At 43.6% G+C, this 13,634-nt stretch overlaps 1 protein-coding gene across 1 annotated transcript in view; it reads left to right on the top strand.

Moving 5' to 3' along the window:
• Positions 1-1,368: 1,368 nt before the first annotated feature.
• LARP4B (La ribonucleoprotein 4B) overlaps positions 1,369-13,634 on the top strand; it is a 53,966-nt gene continuing 41,700 nt past the window's right edge. The window contains exon 1 of the mRNA XM_054273900.1: positions 1,369-1,440. The gene's annotated coding sequence lies outside the window, so the exon portion shown is untranslated. The remainder of the gene's footprint in view (positions 1,441-13,634) is intronic.

The raw sequence follows: 13,634 nt of genomic DNA, 5'->3' as shown, positions 1-13,634 counted from the left end.
CAATTTGTCCTAATTCAAATTGTCCAAATTATTATTACTCTATTTGTATTACTATTTTTATAATCATTTTATTGCCATTAAACTTTAAAAACAAGCGATTGGTGTTTTCCACACACTGGAACACATTTCCTAGAGAAGCTGTGGATGCTCCATCAGGCCAGGCTGAATGGGGTTCGGAGCAACCCGGACCAGGGGAAGGTGTCCCTGCCCATGGCAGGGGGCAGGAACTCGATGATCTTTGAGGTGCCTTCCAAGCCAAACCATTCTGTGATTCTATGAGACAAGACTCTCCAGGTTTTCACAACCCACGTGAAACACAAGGCTCTGTCATTAAATACTCTTCTCCTAAAATTCTGCTATTTATCACTTCCGTTTGAGCCACAGCTGCTCACTGACACAGGAGCAGCTACAGCAGGAGCTGGGACACACTGCGGTAACTCCGGACAGGCTCTGGCCCCTCCCGTGCTGCCATGGCAGGGCTCCAGAAGGCGACAACGTGCCCGGTGTCACCGCAGCACGGACCTGGGCGTGCTCCACACCCGCAGCCCTCGCTGAGGCCCCGCGGCCTCGGGCGCTGCCCCGGCCCGCTCCGTCCCTAGGGCTGAGACACCGCCCGGGGCCGGCTGGACACTGCCGGAGACACAGGCGGAGACAGCGGGACAGGAGGCGCCGCTTCCGCGACATCACCCCTGACCCGCCCTTCCCTTCCCTTCCCTTCCCTTCCCTTCCCTTCCCTTCCCTTCCCTTCCCTTCCCACCCTCCGCCCTCCCGTTCCTTCCCCTTCCCTTCCCCCTTCCCTTCCCTTTCCCGGCTCTTTTCCCGCCACTTCCCAGCCGGGCTACGGCGCCTGCGAAGGGACAAAACGCCTCCGGCGGAGGGAGCGGGGGGGCGGGCGGCGCCGGCCCCGCCCCCGCGCGCCCCTCCGCGGCGGGTGACGTCAGGCGCCTCACGCGCCGCTCCGCGCGTCACACGCCGCGCGCGCGCCGGGGCCCCCTCCCCCCTTCCCCTCTCCGCCAATCCGCGCGCGGCGGCGCCCGGCCGAGCGGCGCCGGCCAATCCCTTCCGCCGGCGGGGGCGGGACTTCCGCCGGGAGCCGGAAGCGGGTCTCTCATGCGAGCGGGTGGTTGAGTCTCGGCTCGGAGACGTTTCGGGCCCGGAGCCGCCGCCGCCCCCCCGCGCCCCCCCCCGCCCCGCCCGCCCCCGGCGCTGCCGCCGCCCGCGCCCCCTCGGCCCCGCCTCGCGCTCCGCTCTCTTCCTCACGGCATCCGGCGGCGAGGCCCCGGCGGCGGCGGCGGCGGCGCGGCGAGAGGCCCCGGCGCCCGCGGGAACCCGACAGGAGAGAAAGGCCCCGCGCCGGCGGAGCCCCCCCCCGCCCCCGTGCCCGCCCGCGTCCCCCGCGCCGAGCCCCGGCCCGAGGGCGGCGGCGGCTGTTGGTGACAGGTGAGTGCGAGGGGCCGCCCGGCCCGCGCCCTCCGGGCGGCGGCGCCCGCCGGGGCCGTTCCGCAGCCGCGTCTCCCGGTGCGGGGGGATGGCGGGGCCGAAGGGGGAGCGACACCCCCCGCTCCGTCGCCCCCTCGCACCGGGGAGGCGGCCGGAGCCGCCATCTTCCCACCCGAGGCGGTTCCCGGGGGAGAGACGGGAGGGAGGAGGAGGAGGAGGATCCCGGCTCGGGGCCGCGGTGCCGGCGGGGGTAGGGCGGGCGAGCCGCCGGGGCCGCTCCCGCACTGCGGCCTCGCCGCCCCGGGCACAGCGGGTGAGCTTTGCCCCCGCGCCGCCGGGGCCTTGCGGGAGAGCCGCGTGTGCCGCGGGCCGAGCGGGAGCGGGGCGAGCGCCGGGGGGCCCCGCCTGCGGCCGGGCCGGATGGGCGGCCGGGACCCTCCGGAGCAGCGGGCGGTGCCGGGCCCTGGCCCGGGGCTCCGGGCACGGCGCTGACTCTCCACGGCGGCCGTGCCCCGAGCGGGTGAATCGCCGGCGGGAGCGCTCCGGCCCTGCGCTGCCCCCGGGATTTCGTTGTTGTTGGGCCTTCGGAGTTGTTTTCGCTCTCGGTTTCAGTTTGTCCAGGTGCTCGAAATTACTACGTAGCTTTGTCCGCAGTTTAAACAGATGTGCGCTTGGCAAACAGTGTTTGTTGTGTGAGATTCCTGTGTGGCAGATAAGTATAATTATTTTTATTCTGCAGGTAAGCGAATTGAGGCAAAGTGGTTAAGACTTGCCTGTGGCCACAGAGACAGAGAGCTGGTTTCAAAACCACTGTTTAAACTTGAGTCACTCTTGGGGTAAAACCATGGGAATTCTGGCTTCCGATTCTGCCTCTTGTCTCTGGCCTAGTTTTGTTGGCCTCTGAATCCTTAGGAAAATTGGAGAAGGAATCTTTCTCTAGTGCTGCCTCAAGGATTGCTATTGGAAGGTCTGTCTTGTGGTTGAAGTTTCATGTCAGACTTAGCTGTTTTTTACAGATTGGATAAATTCTCAAAGGTCAAAGCGTGTTGTATGTTTTTTTTCAACTTGCTGGTATTTCACAACTCTTGGGTTTTGATTCTGGTCTGGTAACTTTTTATCAGTTGAACTTTCACTTCTCCCTGCTGATTTGTAAGCATTTCTTCAAGTCAGTTCTCAAGATATAAAGCTAATCAGCTTACTCATTCTAGCTATTAGAACAACATTGATATTTTTATATTTTTAATTTCTTTTGTGGGAGGTGAAAGGGAGGTCAAAACTAGGCTGAGGCCTGATAATACACATACAAAAAGCAGTCTATATTTTATGTATAATGTCTACAGAAAATTTTATGCTTCTAGATGTGTTGTCATTCATGTAGGTATTCTCTATACAGAAGCCACAATTACTTCTATGTTTAATTGGTCTCACATTTTGGGGGAAAATAATCTTTATTCAAATGGAGGTAAAAGTTTTCCTAAATGAATTACAAACATTGAATTTACAAGCAGAAAATTGAAAGCATTTGATCTCTTGGATGTTCCTTAATAAACAATTGTATGTAATCAGGTCCTTAAGCGCACACAATGTTCTGGGTTACATTGAACTGTTTACCTTGTCATTTTTTCCAGGTGTTTTTTACCCATTTATACACAAACACTCTGAAGGACTAAAGGTGTAAGCACACACCAGCATGTGCTGCCTTGGTTGCTTTTTATGGCTGGCTGTAGTGCCAATATACACAGAGAAAGTACAAATGGCTGATATGTATTTATTGTCTATAGTGCTTAGATATGGGGCTGTATCTTAAATGTTTCATTACAGAGCAAAACAGAAGATCTGGAACTGGAAGCAGTTATGGGAGCTTGGGGGGTTTTGTTTCTTTGAGACATACAGATACCATGTGGGCAGTTTCTGATGGTGGTGCTTTATTTCTGTTAGAGTGAAGTTAAAGCCTTGGTTTATTTGCTGAAATGCAAAGTCAATGGAGGCAAGTTTGTCTCATCTACATGTTCTGCACCGATCTGTTGCTGCGTCCCTTATTTAGTCTCCTATCTCGCAGCAGCTTTGGCTTTAAATCAGTTGAGAGCTTAATTGGCATGGTAATATAAACTCTTTGTTAAATATTTATTACATTACCTCACAGAATGCACATGCTAGACACGGAAAAGGCATGTTTGTGGCCATAGTGCATGACAAATCTAAAGCGACAGCTTAAAGGTAGCAAAAAAGGAGTTACAAAAAACAAAGTAATTAGGTGTAGATGTATTCCATCAGTTTGATTTTTTTTCAAACTAGGCGGCTTTTAGGACCTTCAGCGCGATTAATGTTTAATTCCATGGTGTCTATATATATTCATCAGGCATTCACATTCTCGTAAATTAACAGGTAAGGCACACAAATGAGAATGTAAAGCACTTGACTTGACTCTTCTCGTGCCTGTGCTGCAAGGAGCAGGTTTTGCAAAGGCCGCAGCCTTATCGATCCTGAAGAAGAACACTCTTGCCTTGGAGGTGCGAAGGTGGCTGTGGAGGGAGCTCACAAATGCAGTGTCAGGAGGGCTGTTGCTGGCAGAAAGAGATGAAGCAAGCAAAGAAATGTATTCTGGAGTCTGGAGATTATTAAGCTTTGGGAGTCTGATTTGTGTGTGTGTTCATGTACGCACCCGTGTGCAAAACTTACGTGCCATAAGGCGTAATAAATGTGGTTTGCAAAGTTCTCTGTTCCTCTAAGCATTTACTAGCAAAATGACATTTTTGGACAACAGGTCTGTCTAAGTCTTAGACAAAGCTGTAGAAAATAATCTCAGGCTGCATTTTTTTCCCTGCATGTGATCAGTGATACTCAGCCACCAGGTGTATTGGAAGTCCTGTGCATTTGCATTTAGAATGGGCACACAGGTATGAGTAGGAAGGGCAGGATGTTACAAAACAGGACGTTGTAAGGAAGAGAATTAACCCTCTCCCTGCAGTTTTGAAACAGGCAATGATGTGTGGAGAGCTATGTAGAAGATGGCAATAAAAGCTACTCTTGTAGTAAAGGCCCTGGAAAGGTGTTTGAGCAATGTTGTTCTGAAAACAAGGCATGCACGTGCTGAAATTAGTACTCTGATTTTAGTCCATATGCAAGATCTAGACAGGTGGATTTCACCACAGAAGCCACTAATTGAATTAAGATGGAGAAAGTGATGTAAAACTTAAAACTAGTGCTATTTCAAAGTTTGTAATCCCTTAAAAAAGAGAAGACACACACACAACCCCTTCCCCTGAACTGATAATGTGCTTTGTCAAAGGCACCAGTTCTAACTGTATTTGCATTTTCAAGCTAATGCTTTGGGAAAGCTCTGTTTTCTTTTCCTGTGCATTAACTCCTCTGTGCTAAACTCAAGTCAAGCTAGTGTATCAATAATAGTTAAACACAAAAATAGCATTCTAAAGCAACTGCACTGAATATAAACAGTGATATTTCACCTGGTCAAAAAACCTTTTTGTGCTGTAAATACCAGATAATTGAGGAAGGCCCATTGCTATTCCAGCAACCTGTTTCTTTTCTCTTTAAGCATATAATGACTTTGACTGTCTAATGATAAAAATGTGTCTACAACCAACAAGTTTGAGGCACTTGTTAGAAACAGACCAGAAGTCAGTTTCTGTTCCACCCATTCATCTTCTTAAGTTCCATAAAAGTATTACAAGATAGAAACAATTTCTGTTAATTGCTTCCCAGCTGGTGGTACTTAAACTTTGGTGATGTGATGGAGGCAAGGATTTATGAAATCATTGATCTTTCACATCTGTGTGTAGCTGTTCCATCCCCTTGCTAAAGGAGGGTGCCCCCCATTCAGAAGCAGGTGCTCAGAGCAATACCCACAGACAACAAAGGCACTTTGGTGTGCTCAAATTAGGTGTGACTGTAATACAGCATAAATGTGTGCTTAGGATAGCCATGGCAGTGTTCATTCTGTGATGTGTGCTGCTGCAGGTATTTTGTGTCTGGGTATGTGTTTCAGGAACAACAATTAACTCCAAAATTGGAAGTCTGACAGAGGTTACTAATATGTGGCTAGCTGCTTGGCCTAGAACATTGCTGGGAATTGGGGAAGCGCTGTTTTGACACCCTGGTGAATCACCAATTTCTTTGAGTCTTAATCTTTTCGAACGCTCTCGTTTACCAGGGAGGGCTGGGCTATGCATGTTCTGGATCCTGTCAGTCCAGCTCCTTAATGGGTAGTTGAATGATGTAATACAAAAGGAATCAGTTGTTCATAAGCTGAATGGATTGCCACCTCTGCACTTCCAGCAGCTCTGTTGTTATTCTCATAAGGCTGTTGGCATGTAAGGAGCTGGTGTTCCAGGAGCATATCCTACAGTAGAGGTTTATTCTGGATTGCCTCTGTGGCCATGTAGAGTTCACAGATATTGAGTTCAGTGTACATGCACCTAAGGTAGTGGCAGGTATACACAGCTTTGAGTTCTGGACTGTTGCACATATAGATAGAAATATAGATGCCTATAGAAATGGACAGACACCTGTCTGCTGTGGTAGCCTGTGATAAATTGGACACAATTGCTTTATCTGTTAGGGATTCTTTTCTAAAATTCCAGTATCACTTTCATTATTGAAAACAGGAAACACTGGCAACACAGACTTCGGAAATTACACCTTCAGATGCTATCAGAATTTCACATGGGATATGTTCAGGAATGCACTGAGTTTTCAGTGTGAAGAACATACAGTTATTTTATCTAAAGCTAATGCTGGGCTTTTTGGAAGGCTAAATACTGTATCACCTTATTTGGCTTTTAGATTTCTTGTGGTTTTTTGAGCAAGTATCTAAACAATATTTTCCTTTTGTATGGGTTAATTCTCTCTTATTGGCCCTTCCCTCCTGACTTCTGGAAGTGAGCAACAATGGTGAATACTTTATTGGTACTATTCATAAGGCAGACTTCCATCTGTCTTGTTAGTGGAATTGCAAACTTGCTTAAAACACTGTAAAAAACTGTTACTCTGTTAAAAGTGTTTATCAGTGTTTCTCGGCCCATCTCATGTTCTGCAGTCTGTTTTAAGTAAAATACTTTATAGTCACAGGATGCCAGTGATCCAACAGGGAAACCCAAGAAACAAAATATTAGTTAAATAGTAACTATGTTGAGAAAAGAAATCCTTTAATAAATCTCATTCAGCAGAAACTTAATGAAAGGTTTGAAAGCTTTACAGTGATGTCTCTTGGCAGTTTTATGGTTTTGTTTTCGGTCACTGTTGGTATCCATATGCGTATTTTCACAGGTTGTGATGCTGTCACAGGTTGCCCCACAACAGAGTCTGACTCTGACTGTTCAAACAAGGAACTGATGAATCAACAGGCCAATGTCCAAAGTAGCTTGCTTTTCCATACCCCAGTGCTGAGGTTTATGCTCAAATGTTTGATGTATCCTCCTGGTTTCTGGTTTTTGTTCTAGGAATTAAAAGTAGAGCAGAAGTGAAGAATGTACTGGGGCATGGTTACTTTAAGTGCTGAGCTACCTGTGTGTGCAGAATTTGCAGTCTTATCTCAGAGTTTCATTCCCATTCAATGTTGTTGCTGCCCGACCGATAGGGACAGAAAATGGTCACCATGTTGCTGTTTAAAGCAGCAAGGCAAACAATTTGGTCAGAATATCATTGTCTACATTGGCATCTCTCCAAGATCTTGGGTTTGTGTCCCTGCTCAAATTTAAAGCTTCTTGTCCAATTCTTCATAATAAATGTCAAAAAAATTATGCTATCAAGAAGGAAAGGGACTCTTTTTAATGAACATATGTTATAGCTTAGTTTATAGTCTATATTTTATGATTATAATTTTCTTAGTTAACACTGTGTATTCTAACTGGATTCAAGGAATAAGTGAAATTTTTAGAAGGGTCTGTGCCCAGTTATTTTGACTTGCAAGGAAAAATTGTCATTAAATCCAAGCTAAAATATTGGCAGTCCATCCTTTAACTGTGAGTCAAAACCTGAATTACCAGTAGTTTTGATTACAGTGATACTCTGGGAAGGTAGGGTACTCTAACTGTGAACAAATGTGCACCCAATAGTCTTTCATACAGTGATTTAAAACTAGCAAGAGCTGCTTCTGGTTTCGGTGAAGCTTGCAATGGAGGATGGTAGCTTTTATTAAAAGAGGAAGTAATGCTAAAATGACTGGATTATTTGAGTTAAATTCTATTTTTGGTGAAGAGGTTAATGAAATAATCATTGGCAAAAAGCATTAGTTTCCTTTTCTTTTACACAACCTTAAAATTCAGTCACGCTTCTTCTGTAAGTAGTTAAATTTCAGTTTAGATTTGGTCCTTAAGATGTTTCGAAACTTAAACTAACATTCTAGGTCAATGACTGCTTTTCAAGTCATCAGAAACAAAAACCAAAACGAAACTCCAGAGATTGAGGGGAGTTCATCCCAGGCTGTTTATTGAAATAGTCTTTGCATTGTCAGTGATTGCTGTATGCATTGGTGTTGGGACAGAAATTGTCACTGTACCTTTTTGCTTATCACTGGCATTATCAACATCATATGTGGTTATATATGCCTCTCACTTGGTCTTTTTGTAGGTATAGATCCTCTTCTCTCCTCGTTTTCTCAGGCCTGTTGTGAGGGAAAATATATTCCAGGAGGATTGTAATGGTTGTCCCTTTGGTTTGCATCAAATCTTTCCCAGAATTATGGTTCTGTGTGTATTTGAATTTGAGATCTGTGGTGTTAGATTTCTGCTTCCCTGAGTTAGGAGTTTATTGTATGGTCCCAGAATGCCATGATAAAGAACTTGGCAAATTGGCTTTGAAGCTGTGTATGTGTCTTAAATAATAATTCAAAGTACTAAAAATATTAAGAGTCCTGGAAATTCCATATGCAGCTTTTGACCTCCTCTTGCTTAAGTGCAACGCTGATTGCAGACTTGAAACGTGGAATCCAAGTAATAGCAATATTCGAAGATAAGACTATTAAGGTCTGTTAAAGAAGGTCAGCCTTCTAACCTCACCCTTGGAACTGCACTGAATGTTAACCCTATAGCTTCAAGTGGTGTTTTTAGTCTTGTCTTTCATCATAAAATGCTGCAGCTGCTTCTGCCAACTTTGGAATTTTTCTGAGGAAGATGTTGTTCATAAAATCCTGCCCAGCAAAGCTGGGTTAGTTGTTTCCTTTACCTTTGCCAAGTGTCCTGCCTGGAGTCACAGGCGGGCTGTGAGCGCTCCAGCCACTCTCTGGCCAGCAGTGTAGTGAAGAATGCGGAAAACTTAGAGCTGGTATTGGTAAATCGTGAGGAGGAACATTCAGTAATTGAAACAAGGAAGTTCGTTGTTCCCAGCATTGCCAAACTCACCCTCTTCATGCACAACATGTAACTTGTTCCCTCTAAGCAAGTGCTAAACCTCCTGGAAGCTCAGCATGTGTTACAGCGTTTGAAGATTTAGTGTTTCTTTGAAGAACTGGGAAAAGACCATCAGTGGCTGCCTCTTAGCTTTAAAAACTTGAAGCAGCTAGTAAAATCCTTTAGAACTGGCAGTTGTTTTGTTAAACAAACAGAATTTATGGAATGACAGCTCCACTCACAGTGAGCCTGACGTGCTGAGGTGCTGCTATGTTATTCAACAAAGTTCAGAATCTTTTTAGTTTTCACTCAAAGTCAGGAGTCAGTTTGTCTTAGACTGAAACTGTTTCTCACAGTGAAAGTGCAACAGTCTCCTAAACTTGACTCCTCTGTGTGAGTTCTTGCTTAATTGTTACTTCTTTCAGCACGGGAATAGGAAAATTAATCTTACACTTCCCTTCAATACCTACTTTAGAGAAAAGCAAACACCAAAAAAACACCCTCACCTCATTGGTTAAGGGAGAGCAGGCCAGTTATGTGGAGAAGGAAGGAAAACAAAGAAAATACATTATTATGCAAGATATTATCTTTGCATAATATGTGCATGAATTCAGAGAAGGTATGGTAGGATGAGACAGACTTGGTGTCCAGAGTGCCAGAGTAAACTCACCTGCTGGAGATAAGATATCTGTCAAAATAGGGAATAGTTTGAATGAAATAGACTATAGATCTATTTTCTGATAGCCCTGTTAATCTCCTCATGAAGTCTTGGTTGGCTGTGGGAAGGAGCAATACAGGCCTATTTTAAGAGTTCAAGAGTTTAAGCTACCCTGTAATGTTCTGTAAATGACTATTTAAAAATAGTACAGGAATCAGCAAGTTTTTGGGAAACCCAGTCATTAGTGCTAACAGGTATTTGCTCCTGCTCTGTCTACTCCAGGGCAAGCTTGAATTTTCTCACCAATTCAATTTACTGTTTCTAATCAATTGCTCTTCTGCTTTCTGTGTGTTGTGCAGTTTTTGACTCATGTCATATTAGTGAAAGCAAGCAACATGGATGATGGTTCATTTAGGTGAGGTTTTGTAACATTTAGAAACATACTTTTGTGATCCTTTCCATCACTTTTTTCCCCCATCATTTAATATTTGCCGGAAATGACAATTTCTGGATCAGTGAGCAGTATTTGATATTAAATATTGGTATTACATTAAAAGCCTGGAACAGTGTCCCAGCTAATTTGTTGGCATAAAGACCTCTGAAGTTATTGAAAAGCTTTGGCTTTCAGAGAAAATCCAATTAGCCTATCAAAGACCACCCTAAAAGATCTAGAATTAATATTTCTGTAGAAAGTAAACATTTTTAGCAGTTAAATTTATGCATATTAGTAAAAATACCAAGACTTTTCTTTGTATTGCTTCAGCTGTGGTGTTTGCAGATGAGAATCCTACTGGACTGGACACTGCAAGCATAGGTGTTGCCTTGTAGGTGGATGGGAATGTTACAAGAAATCAGTGTGAATAGTGCTTTGTATATAATATATGATGTCTATGCTCTGATGAGATTATTAAAATATATTCATTAAAGAAAAAATCCTGCTGAAGGAAGGAACTTCCATCACATCCTGCAGTTTCTCTTAACCCATGTTAGGCATAAATATAAGGGGGTTTATTTACTTAGTCATTATTTAGGCTGGCTGGGTTTAGAAGATTATAGGAAGAATTAGTTTGCCTCTCTGGTTAGGCTTATTTAACAAATGTATTCCAAGTGGAGTTTGGAAGCAGAGGCAGATATGAAGTGCTGTGCAGAGCGTGGGGTCCCACTCTGAGCTTGTCATTCAGTAGCTCCTTTGAAGCATTGTTTGCCCTGTATTTAGGCTTAATGAGTTTTCTGATTATTTCAGTGCAGGAGAGGCAGTGGCTTGCACTGGCCTGTCCTTTCACTCTTTAATTCAGTACAGGCAACTCAATCTGCTGGGGTTTCTGTTGTGAAGGTCCTGCACATATGTTACTGTAGCCTTTACTTTCCTTTTTTGGTTTTGGGTTGTTTTGGGTTTTTTTTTTTTATTGGTGATGCTTTGTAACAGCAGCAACAGAGTGATGTGGACCTCAGCTGCTGAGTTCCACTGAGAGCTGGAGTTCTGCTCTCTGCTCCTCTGCTTTCCTGGAGCAGGACAGAAGGGTTGATGCCACCAGGCATTCAGCTTGAGTCCTCTGTGCTCTGCTGCTGCTTTGGTGGCCACAGAAGTGAAGTGCATGTGCAGGCACCTACTGTGTAGTTCTGTTTAACTGTAGAAGGGGGTGCTCAGATTTATTCAAATTCTGGTGATATTTTCTGTCCTGGAAAAATAAAAAGTTGCACCAGAGCTGGGAGTCAGGCAGGAAGTCAAATGCTTACAAATGTAAGGGAGGGCAGGTGATGGAGCATTTTAGTGGAAGATCATTATACTTCAAGGTACTTACCTAATCTGCTTGAGTAACAAATTCCTGATCTGTTTCCTGAGAAAGTTAAAAGACATTTTTATTCAATGTGAGATGTTTTCTGCTCTTTGTAGGCCTTGGTAATGAATGTAGAATGTGTAATTCTACATTCAGCTTATCAAGAGAGAACAGGTTGTGGAGAACTATGATCATAATTCATTTATATTAAGTTAGCATTCCACTTTTCTGAATTCTTAGATTTGGTTGACCTGCTAACAATTTAATTTTGCCATTTGAGGGGTTTCTTAGAAAATGCACAAATTTGAGAGTTGAGAGATGAATTTTAATTAAGTGTGGTACTTTTGAAATCATAATCTGATAAATATCTTATCTGGCACGATAGTTATAATAGAAATTAAATATATATCTTTATGAATAACCTGCAGGGTGTGTGCTGTTAGTCCACTTACAGGGAGGAAAACAAGCTTGTGGCTTTGTGATGGATGTGCAACATGAAGCAACTCCTGCTAATTAATGAGTTGAGTTTTTTAATGTAATGTGCTTCAGCCTGCAGTCAGGAGAGTGCTGCTTCAGACTTGAAAACTGAGAACAAGCCATAGGCAAACTGAAAACTGCCCATGACACAATCACTCTTGTCTTCAAGGCACATGACATTCTTATAAGGCATAAAAATTTCTGCCTAGTGGCTTATTCCTGCTTGGTAGGCACTGCTTGTGTTCTAAATGGGTAAGATTTTTGTTAGGTTATATACCATTAAACATCTGGTTTATTGCATTAATGAGGAGGATGTGAGCCACAGGCTTCTTGGTCCATCTCTGGAGTGATGTTTGAGTGCACATCAGATAATAACTGCATGTGTAGTTTCTTGGTGTGCAGGAGGGCTGCAGAAATCCTGTGAGAGACCATTGAGTGTAGTGAAATTATTTAATTTTCATTTATTTTTCATTTATATATTTTCATTCGTATATTTTAAATGCAGTGCATAAAAGGCTAGATACAAAAAATATAATCACGATACAAAAAATATATACAATAATACAATATATACAATATATACAATAATTTTTTATTGGTGGAGGTCTGTGCACTGTTGACATCATCTTCTTGTTTGAGGTGCTGAGTAAGAATGTAACTTTATCCTCTTCCCATTTTTCTTGCTCTTCACTGAAAGAGTTTTTCGTATGGCTCTGTACAGAGTCCTCATCATTCACCAGTATCAGGTTTCTTTGGTATTTTATCACCTTTGTTTAGTAACTTGCTGCTTGGCATCTTTTGGACAGCTAATTACTGTAATGATCTGGATTTCCAGACTTGCAGAGTAATCACTTCTGATGTGCTCTTCATAGCACAGGTTTCTGTGTGAGTGGGAATGTTCAGTAAATGATGAGACTTGGGAATTGCTTGGGAAGCCTCACACAGAAATGCTTTATAGATCTTTAAATTAAAAAATGCAGTGTTCCTTTTAAACAGCAAGATTTACTATTTCAGGCTTTTTAAAATGAGAGATTACATTTTAAGGGATAATTAATAGAATTGCAGAACAATTTTGGAGGCTTTCAACCTTATAAACAACAGAAGGTATTAAAAAAAAAAACAAAGTTGTGAAGTAGGTGCAGCAGCAGCTCAAATTGATTTGTGTTTTCTGTTGAAGGATGTTCAAAAGGTACAGCATTAAGGTTTAATTGTTCTTCTGACACTGCAGTTCTGCTGTTGCCTTGTGCATTTTGAAGTGCCTTGAGTTTTCCAAGTGTTCTGTTGCAGGTTTGCCCCCAGTGCTTAGGTCCATGTTCCTCTTCAGGAACCCAGAAGTTGCATTATTCTGGAGAGTGCTGGGGCATAAGTAATTTCTTGGCAGGAAGGAAAACTGAAACCAATCCAATGGTACTTTTCTTGGGTTTTTTGAAATCTAACTTTGCAGCCACCATGCTGGCATGTACACTGGATGCTTGTACGTTTTGAAACCTTCATCTGACAGACTTGTATAGATCACTGGGTTTAAACACTAAGCTCCAGAGGTGAATTTTCAACTTTTCCCCCAACTGTTGAGCTAATCAGCAGTTAAACAAATTGAGGACCTTGTGAGGATTCTTAGTAGTAGTGCATTCAAGACTTCTGTAGACGCATGCTGTGACTAAATATTTATGTCGTGTCAGCTTTTTAATTGCTGTTGTGTAATAGAGATTTTACAACTGATGTAGGCACAGTGATGATTGCAGAGATGGCCACAAACAGATATGCTTTTGGTGCTGTTAGATTTCTTATTCACAGCTATATTATCTGCTGTGGTGATGGAACTTCTTCACAGCATATTTTATTTTAAATAATGCCATCCTTTGAAAGCTGGATTACTTGTCACATCTGTTCTGTAAAGAAAGTGATTTCCTGCTTTGAAGGGAAAGATGGAAACCC

Source organism: Melozone crissalis, unplaced genomic scaffold (genome assembly GCF_028551555.1).
Source record: "Melozone crissalis strain CALT ecotype California unplaced genomic scaffold, PUWL_Pcris_2 ptg000016l_1, whole genome shotgun sequence".
Taxonomy (NCBI): domain Eukaryota; kingdom Metazoa; phylum Chordata; class Aves; order Passeriformes; family Passerellidae; genus Melozone; species Melozone crissalis.
This window is presented reverse-complemented; position numbering and strand designations above follow the sequence as displayed.